The sequence below is a fragment of the Alosa alosa genome, chromosome 1 (assembly GCF_017589495.1).
Source record: "Alosa alosa isolate M-15738 ecotype Scorff River chromosome 1, AALO_Geno_1.1, whole genome shotgun sequence".
Taxonomy (NCBI): Eukaryota; Metazoa; Chordata; class Actinopteri; order Clupeiformes; family Clupeidae; genus Alosa; species Alosa alosa.
Window position 1 is genome coordinate 21290503 of NC_063189.1, and position 7500 is coordinate 21298002.

Genomic DNA, 7500 nt, shown 5'->3' on the forward strand with positions numbered 1-7500 from the left:
AGGACGAGGGGAAAGCAGCAGCACAGAACACAGACAGGGCCCAACATTTCACACAACTTCACAGAGCAGAGACACACAACACTTTCAGATTCCTCCAATTTCACCCTCTCTCTCATCCACCACTTCTCTCCAGCCACTCTCCATTCCTCTTCCTCCCTCCCTCCCTCCCTCCTTCCTTCCATCTTTTTTTCCTGTTTCATCCCTTCATCTCTCTCAGGAGACTCATGATTCCACCTCCATTTGTTGGTGGGCTTCTGGAGGACAGGGGCACTTCAAAGCTCCCAGTGCACTCTGGGGTGACAGCGGGGTGCTGAGGTCTGGCAGGAAACTCCTCAGTGGGAGCTGCAAGGGTTTATGGGATACTTCCTGTCCACAAGAGTCCTGCTGTCACTACAGTCATTAAAGGTCCACTTGGTATAAGCCCCAATGTCTGCCAATATCAAAGCACCATATTCACTCCACTACATATATCACGGCACTATCAAAAGAAGCCATATTGCAAAGCCAGCATTAATGCGGTCTATGAAATCTCATTAAGGCAAAATCAATTAGATTTAATTTTTCTTTTTTGCTGTTTCTCATTCCACTGGTGACCTCTGACCTGTAAAGAGGATTATGGGACCCTGACAACCGCAGGCTCCTCGTCTGCACAATCAGGGCGTCACCATGGTAACCCGCTAATAACACCCAGATATCTGCTTTTTGGGGGGAAATTAAAACACTCTGTAATGACACAGTCAATAAGAAGTGATTGTGTAGATCTGGAACGGGGCTCACACACACACACACACACACACACACACACACACACACACACACACACACACACACACACACACACACACTCAGAGAAACGCGAACACACTCGTGTGAGCTAACAGAACTCAGCCGAGGTTAAGCGTTCAGTCAGCAGACAAAGCCCGGACCCTTGACGACTTTTCCCATCATTTGGTGACCTAGGAAACCCTGGCGAGTCTCACACACACACATTTACAGACTTACACACAAACACACACACACACACACACACACACACACACACACACACACCCCCAGAGTGCAGAGGCGGGCCTCCTCTGGCCACAGTGTAGAGGGGATTACACACAAAAGCTGGCCAATGAGCTTTCTCGACCCGAGCTGTGGGCCTTGGCCACATTAACACTGAGAACAAACTCACACTGAATTACTGCAATGCAATACAACACCCAGACACTGAGGCCTCCAGAGAGGGACACACACACACACACACACACACAAACACACATAAACACACACACACACATGTTCCATTTTCCCTTCAAATCTATTTACCACACACAGAGAAACCCACAGTTTATAAAAGTGCTGGACCATGCGTAAATGCTGGACCATGTGTAAATTCAAGTTAAATCTAAAACTTATGAGGGTATTACAAAATATCCATTCTAAAGTTTCTTTTGTGTTTGTGTGTGTGTGTGTTTGTGTGTGTGTGTGTGTGTGTGTGTGTGTGTGTGTGTGTGTGTGTGTGTGTGTGTGTGTGTGTGTGTGTGTGCAGATGTACTGGTGTGTATTCATGTCTATATGCAGCCAAGGACCACAGGCAAACTTGTGTAAAACCACTGCATCCAGATATGACGTTTCCTCAATAACTGTGAAAGAAACTCAACACCAAACAGCACAAACAGGTCTGACAGGGATGGCCCTCACCTCTCACCAAAAATCCAATTCCTCATCCCTGGCCCCTGCCCCTAAAAACAGCCAGGGTCATTGGCTCCTCCACCAGTCCGTCACTCAACCTGTTTTCCAATTTCTTACGGTGGCGCGGCAGCCGGCCCCCAGGCCAGCACCATCAATCAGCACCTTAGTGCCCACATCCTGACCGCTCCCACACACCACTGACCCCAGAGCAGCCTCATTACGCCATCTACGCCCACCTCACAACACATCCTACTACTGGGCTACACAATCCATCTCAACACTGGGCTACACAATCCATCTCAACACTGGGCTACGCAATCCATCCACAAACCATCTCAACACTGGGCTACACAATCCATCCACAAACCATCTCAACACTGGGCTACACAATCCATCTCAACACTGGGCTACACTAGGCTACACAAACCATCTCAACACTGGGCTACACTGGGCTACACAATCCATCTCAACACTGGGCTACACATGTCACCTCAGCTCATCTGGATGGATAAAACTTTATGAATAAGATAAGACCCATACTGTCTTTTAAAACGCGTCTGTAAAAAGAGAACTGTGCATTTGGGGAAAATACATGGCCTGCCTTGCAGATTGGGACACACTGCTGCAGTCAGGAAATCCAAAATATGTATTAGTCTCTTGATGTGTGTTATACAGAACTCAGTAGTAATCCATGAGGGGTTGTTTGGTGTTATATTTCATTGTTTAAAATCGAAAAGAAAAAAAAATCTGTAATAGGTTTCAGTGATGTGACAGCCCAATACCACAGAGCTCTTCTTCTCTATTCTCCTCTCCTCTATTTTCCTCTCCTCTATTTTCCTCTCCTCTATTCTCCTCTATGCTCCTCTCCTCTATTCTCCTCTATGCTCCTCTCCTCTATTCTCCTCTATTCTCCTCTATTCTCCTCTCCTCTATTTTCCTCTCCTCTATTCTCCTCTATGCTCCTCTCCTCTATTCTCCTCTATTCTCCTCTATTCTCCTCTCCTCTATTTTCCTCTCCTCTATTCTCCTCTATTCTCCTCTATTTTCCTCTCCTCTATTCTCCTCTATTCTCCTCTCTTCTCCTCTATTCTCCTCTCTTCTCCTCTCTTCTCCTCTCTTCTCCTCTATTCTCCTCTCTTCTCCTCTCCTCTCTTCTCCTCTATTCTCCTCTCTTCTCCTCTATTCTCCTCTCCTATATTCTCCTCTCCTCTCCTCTCTTCTCCTCTATTCTCCTCTCCTCTATGCTCCTCTCCTCTATTCTCCTCTATTCTCCTCTCCTCTATTTTCCTCTCCTCTATTTTCCCTCCTCTATTCTCCTCTCTTCTCCTCTCTTCTCCTCTCTTCTCCTCTCCTATATTCTCCTCTATTCTCCTCTCTTCTCCTCTCCTCTCCTCTATTCTCCTCTATTCTCCTCTATTCTCCTCTATTCTCCTCTCCTCTCATCTCATAAGGCTTCTCTCTATAATGTCGGTTTTAGATCACTAGTGACCACATACAAACTGACACCACACTCACTACACTAAATACAAAACACAGCCAATAATTCTTAACAGTGCACTGGTCTGGGATAGATCCCCTTTAGATCCCCTTTTTTAACACACACATACATGCACACGCGCGCACACACACCCACACACACACATGCACACACGAAACTGTGAGATCAACAGCAGACCTCAGTAATTGTAAAGCGATCCATTTGATTTCACTTAATTGTCCATGACAGGCTCTATGAAAGCTATCTACACACACAAACACACACCACACACATACACCCCCATACAGAGCAGTTGGTTAGAGTTCTCTGATGGCTTCACACCAGCCAACAGATGACCATGGTGTGGATGAAGTGAGGTAGAGAGAAAGGTAGAGAGGGAAATGGAGGAGGGGATATAGAAACAAAGAGAGAAAGAGGGATGAAAACAGAGGAGAGTGAAAGAGGGCAACAGCAGTGGCCATCATTATGGTTTACCGGATGAAGGATGACGACGAGGTGACAGGACAACAGTAACCATAGCAACAGTAACCTGTGGTTCCCGCCAAGCCATTGTGGAGAGGGGGGCCTAAGAGGCCAAGCAGGGAAATAGGGAGGCAACGCATGAAGTTTCACACTCATACACACACACACACACACACACACACACACACGCGCCGCGTTCCGCATTACGCGTACGCAGCTGCACCACAAACAAACAAACATTAAAGCATAACATACACTGAAAACGTCAATGCAATCACCTTCCAATCATCCAATATGACATGTTCCAATATAACATAGCACTCTGTCTGAGAGTCTATCTCCCTATTTCTCTCTCAGGAGAAAACTGACTGACCAATGGGGTGTGATTACAGCAGTCCAAAAAAATCTACCTCAAAGAGCCACTGCACACACAGGCAACAATCTCTAGCACACACACACACACACACACACACACACACACACACGTGTGCACACACACATACAACAATGGTTAACTGTCTATCTAGATGAAAAGAGCTATCGGGAAAAATGCTGCAGTCAGTGAGAGTGGTGCCAGCATAAGGATTTGTAACAGCCTAACACACACACACACACACACACACACACACACACACACACACACACACACACACACACACACACACACAAGGGGAGTGCGTAACAGTACGTGGGTGAAAATGCGAGCCCTGAGAGTGTGTGTGGGTGTCATTTAGAGTCGGGCGCTCCAAACCCTAACTACAACCTACAACCTCAAGCACTGGGTGACTTCCTCACACAAAGCTCTTAAATCACCTCCCGTTGTCATGGAGGGAACAGAAATCTTGCTGGTGGTTTAGGTAAACAAAACTTCTTGACAAGAATGCCTAATTAAGAGCAACGTTTCAGGTCGTTTCTACACAAATTGTGGAAACAGAAATAGAAACCTGAGCACTCCCTGCTTGTTTTGACACAGGATTTCTCTCTTACACACACACACACACAGAAACAAACACATACACACACAGACACACACACACACACACACACACAGACACACCCACCCACACACACACACACAAATGCGCACACCCTGTGCAGATGCAGAGAATGGAAAACAGCACTCTGCTGCTCACGGCTGGCTTCTCACACACAGGTCGAGTCGATGAGTGTAATGTAATGAAGAGAAGCCAGCATTGCGCTAAGTATCTGTACTTTCTCTCTCTCGCTCTCTCTCATTTTATAGCTCTTCCTCCTTTCATTTATACGCTGCTGTCAGCTTTTACAGACTTTTTTAATGGAGTGACTCCAAACAACCTGTTCAAACAGTCCTTTCGATTGCCATCTTCTTCTTTTAATTTCTGTTAATAACTTTTTCTGATCACTATCTTTCCATGTAAACAGCTTTTTTTATCATTATTTTTTTCCTTGACATCCTTCTTTACTTATTTCATTCCTTTGACTGCACCTCTTCACCTCTCTTTAATCTGTTTTTTTATCACCCACTTTCTCCCATTCTCTCATTCTTTCCTCTCACTCTCTCCACTAATATCACTTCTCTTTCTCTCTCTCTCTGTCCACCTCTCTCCAAACACGCACAGCTGTGGCCAGGCTCTGCTTGCCTGAGAAAGGTTTCCCAAACGTTCCCGGACAAACATGCATGGCTCCAGAGGGCCAGTGGACAAAAGGAGAGGCATACTTCAGCTGCTACTGTGGCAGCCACCGCGCGCCTGATCATAATTCATATTGAAAGAGCAGCAGTCTATTGTACGTGCACTGCACACACAAACACACACTTATTCACACACACACACACACACACACACACACACACACACACACACACACACACACTCTTGCCCGGCATATGGGCTCATTCATTCCAGGGCAGAGGGTCAGGAGGGCACAGCGCTGAACGGACAAAAACAAAATCTCCTTAAGAGCGAGAAGTTTCTGGAAGGCTCCGTCGCCAGCCGCCATCACCTCCCCGTGCCCACACAGCTCCCCGTCCTCCAATATGAAACACATCAGTCACCAACACAGAGGATTTTCACAGACCATCTGCGGCACCGCTCTCAATAAATAAAGACACTACAGAGAACCAACCATCCATAAAGGCCCCTTAACTGCATGGTGGAACAGTATGGAAACACCATCGGAGCGGCTGGCAATCTAATCCAGTGGGCAGCCCGGGCCAGCCAGCGACCGTGGGTTCAGCATTAGCCAGTTAAGAGACAGATAAAACGCCATTGTTGGGGAGTTTTGTTCGGAGTAATGGGCTCCACATGTTTGAAACAGATGTTCCCCTTGGTAATCTAATAAACGCTTCACCTTCGGGCCACAGAGAGGAGGCTTTTCAGGCGAGCCCTCGGCAACCCTTGGTTAATGATGTTAGGACGAGCCAGGCTGACACCATCTCCCTCACTCCTCTTTCACTTTTTCCCTCTCCCTCTCCCTCTCTCTCTCTCTCTATCTCTCTCTCTCTCTCTCTCTCTCTCTCTCTCTCTCTCTCTCACACACACACACACACACACACAGACTGATGCCATGCCGAAAGTGAATTAGGGAGGCACCATGGCGTCAGTGTGTGTGTGCATATGTTTCTGACAAGGTGCTATCTTGAGGACTCTTGCTCCACCACAGGCCTTGGATAGCTGAAATAACCCTATTCTTCTCCTCTTCTAAATATAGTGTTCCGCTGTCAGTCACACACACGCTTAACTAAACAACATATTCACATGCACACATGCTCACCCACCTAAACCTAAACACACACACACACACACACACACACACACACACACACACACACACACACACATACACACACACACACACACACACACACACACACACACACACACACACACACACACACACACACACACACACACACACACACACACACACACACACACACACACACAAACTGCGTAACCTTTTCCTTTCACCACTTCTGGTGTGTCTTAATCGGGTACAAGAACATGAACAATTTGAACAATAGAAAACTGGAAAATACACATAATTTGTCTTGGCCACAGACAGAATAAATACTAAAGAGCACTCACTGACTAATCCAACAAACAAGCATCTAAAAGCAGGCTACTCTTTCAGACGCCCTGCAGATTTTGTAACATATCCTGGTCGTCTGTTAGCTGAGACTGACCTGCGGTGTATTTCTGGATAGGACCACACGCCGAGGTGCTCACTCACACCCACACACACACACACACACACACACACACACACACACACACACACACACACACACACACACACTCTGAATGCTGTCCTTGGGGATAACACTAACAGAGAAAGAGATAACTTCCAAATGAACAGCGTAAACAACACATGTTAAACAGACAGGATGGAGTTGCAGGGGATCTGTGGCAGTGATTTATGGAAGGTGGGGCCATCGGACTGCAGGCCGGCTCACTGGAGCTGGACACAGCAACCTGCCCTAATTGTAGCTGCCGCTAACTACCTCAGGATGTTGTTTTTGCTGCAAAAGCTCTTAGCCTCTCTCTCTCTCCAAGGCTTCTAGCTTTTAAATTCATGTGCCTCCACCTCCACTCTATACCCCTACCCAGTTCTTTCTCTCTCCCTCCCTCCCTCCCTCTCGCTGTCTGTCTGTCTCTCTGTCTCAGTGGCAGCAGCTGTTTAAGTGTAGATTACTCTTTAACTCTATTTCCTCTGCTCCCATTTCCTCTGCTCTCTCTCTCCTCATGCCCTGCAACCTCTCATAACTCAATTACCACAGCCACTGCTGAGTACATTACAGCTTCTGCAATCAAGACACACACACACACACACACACATGCACATAAACACATAAACACACACACACACACACACACACACACGCA

At 46.8% G+C, this 7500-nt stretch overlaps 1 protein-coding gene across 13 annotated transcripts in view; it reads right to left on the reverse strand.

The window, feature by feature from the left end:
• Positions 1–7500, reverse strand: part of slit2 (slit homolog 2 (Drosophila)) — a 99759-nt gene that overhangs the window by 82955 nt on the left and 9304 nt on the right. The window lies entirely within an intron of this gene.